Genomic DNA, 2710 nt, shown 5'->3' with positions numbered 1-2710 from the left:
TTTTTAAGATTTACCTTCAACCCGGACACAATATAGAAACATCTCAAAATTAATGAATGTAAGCATATAGACGCACCAACTTTAGCATAAATTAATTAGTTCTGAAATCGTTCGTTAACATCTATAAAGAGGTTTTAGTGTCCAAACACACATGGTTTAATAAAGTATTTAACATTAGTCTTGTCATAATGTGTCTTAATAATGTTAATAAGATAAACACACGTGACCTTTTATATTAACCATAACATAAGAGTCTAATGAACTAATAATGAAAATTAATGTAATAGAGTCAACAAACATGGATGCTTTGTTTTCTAATAAATAAAATAATATTCGTAGAATATTACAAATAGAATCCGGTAAAGAAGCTGTGAAAGCACTCCATTTCCTTTTGTTCTTGTGTCAACTCACTCGTGAAAAAATCATTAATGGAAATGAAGTTTGAAAAGCAACCAAGCAAATTCATAAAACCATCTTCGCCAACACCTCTAAACCTTAAACACTACAAGATAGGCCTCATCGATGAAATTGCGGCGTTCATGAATGTTGCAACCGTTCTCTTTTTCACCGAAAACAGTATTCACAGTCCCAGGTTTAATGTTGCCCAACTAGAAAATTCCCTTCAAAAAACCTTATCACGGTTATACCCTCTCGCGGGTAGATTCGTTGAAGAAATTCAAACCGTTGACTGTAATGACGAAGGTGTTGAGTTCATACAAGCCAATGTTAACATCAAACTAGAAGATATTCTTGTTCCCGAGGTGGATATTAGGCTGGTTGATGAATTTATCGCATTGAAAACGAAACCTCGGGACGTTGTTCTTACAATTCAGTTGACCACCTTTGAGTGTGGAGGTGTAGCACTTGGTGTGAGTGCTACACATAGGGTTGTTGATGCATCAACATTGTGCACATTCTTGAATGAATGGGCTGCCATAAACCGAGAAGAAGAAAATGAGACCGAATTCAAGGGCCCTGGTTTTAACTCGTCCTCGTTGTTTCCGGCTCGCGGTGTCCCTCCCATTGTACCACTTCTCACCGATGATGAACTGTTAAACAAATATATAAGAAAGAAACTTTCATTCAGTGAGAGTGTAATATCCAACATGAAAGCGAAGGCCATCAAGAGTGGAAAAGCTGGCACACGTCAATTGTCCAAGTTACAATTGGTGTCTGCGATCGTTTGTAAGGCTCTCATTGGTGTTGACCGGGCAATACATAGTCGTCTAAGAGAGTCTGTACTCTTGCAGCCAATAAATCTAAGGGGGAAAACGGCTTCTCCGATACCCAAGTCTTCTTGTGGGAATCTTTTGGGGCTTTGTGTCACGGAGTCTAAGATTCTTGAAACGACAGAAGAACTGGCGAATCTTCTAAATGACTGTCATGAGAACGATAGATGACTACTCCAAGGTACACCATGATAGCGAACATGGGCATATGATGGTGCTGAATTCTGTTTTCAATCTAACAAAAATTCCTGAATCAGCAAATGTGATTGCATTATCTAGTTGGTGTAAGTTCCCTTTTTATGAAGTTGACTTTGGTTTTGGAAAGCCCGTTTGGGCGGTTCCTGGAACTATGCCTATGAAAAATTCAGCGCAATTCATTGACGGCATGGGAGGTGATGGAATTGAAGCATACGTCGTTCTTGAAGTTAAAGATGTCCCTTGTTTCGAAGAAGCTCTAGATGTCAATGTTTTTGGTGCTTAAAATATACTTCTTTTGCATATTGCCATTGAAGTTAAAAGATGTTTCAATGTACTTGGTATGTTGCATGTGTTTTGTAATGTACCCACATTGTGTGATTTAACTTAATCTTTGTGTGTGATATATCCATGATGCATGAGACCCATTACTAAGTGAATCTTTCTTTAATGAATATCCTTTTGTGATATTATGGGGGAAATAAACACAATTAAAACTCATCTTTGAAGACCATTATACATACCTTCAGTTTCATCTCTGAACACATTTTACATTGTTGTGTATCAATATGGAACCAGATTATAATTTGCAACCTCAATTCTTCTATGTAACATTCGTCATTTTCGATCTTTTTTTGTATTTGTATTTGTATCAAAACCCGACCCGATTTGTAAACCAAATCTTTCACTAATATAAAATGTTGGATTTTTATATTTCACATCTCTTACCTTTTGGATTTGTTACTAAATTGTATAATCATCCAAGACCAAACTCTTGTTTACTAGCTTTTGTTTTAAATAGTTTGTTTACTAGTTTTGTTTCAATCAAATCAATCAATCATGCCCAGTAAAATCCCACCGACAGCAAAGCTATAAGTAGGGTCTGGGGAGGGTGGGATGTAGGCACACCGTACCTCTATCCAAAGGAATAAAGAGGTGGCTTCCAGAGAGACCCTTGGCTCTAAGTACATGTGTATGAAGCAAAATAAAGGAAATCAAAGTTTAACAGTTATATAAAAACTACTACTAATTATAATAATATTAATAATAATAATAATAAGATCACAGTTTAACAGCTATATAAAAGCTAATAATAATTATAATAATAATAATAATAATAATAATAATAATAATATATGTAAGGGAAATACCATTATGGTATGTGACCTAAATAAGTTAAGTCTAAGCCCTAAGGTATTGAATTCTCTCTAAAAATCCTTAACTTTAATTCTACTTCTCCATGAATTCCTATCCTCAACCATGTCCTCGGAGAGGTTTAGGTCTAT

General features: G+C 35.5%; 1 pseudogene; it reads left to right on the top strand.

The window, feature by feature from the left end:
• Positions 1 to 391: 391 nt before the first annotated feature.
• Positions 392 to 1725, top strand: LOC143569154 (pelargonidin 3-O-(6-caffeoylglucoside) 5-O-(6-O-malonylglucoside) 4'''-malonyltransferase-like; annotated as a pseudogene).
• Positions 1726 to 2710: the final 985 nt, after the last annotated feature.

The sequence above is a fragment of the Bidens hawaiensis genome, unplaced genomic scaffold (assembly GCF_021521415.1).
Source record: "Bidens hawaiensis isolate Kalapana, Puna unplaced genomic scaffold, B.hawaiensis_p1.1 tig00024416_1, whole genome shotgun sequence".
Classification (NCBI taxonomy): Eukaryota; Viridiplantae; Streptophyta; class Magnoliopsida; order Asterales; family Asteraceae; genus Bidens; species Bidens hawaiensis.
Note: the sequence above shows the minus strand (reverse complement) of the source record. Positions and strands in the feature narration are given on the sequence as shown.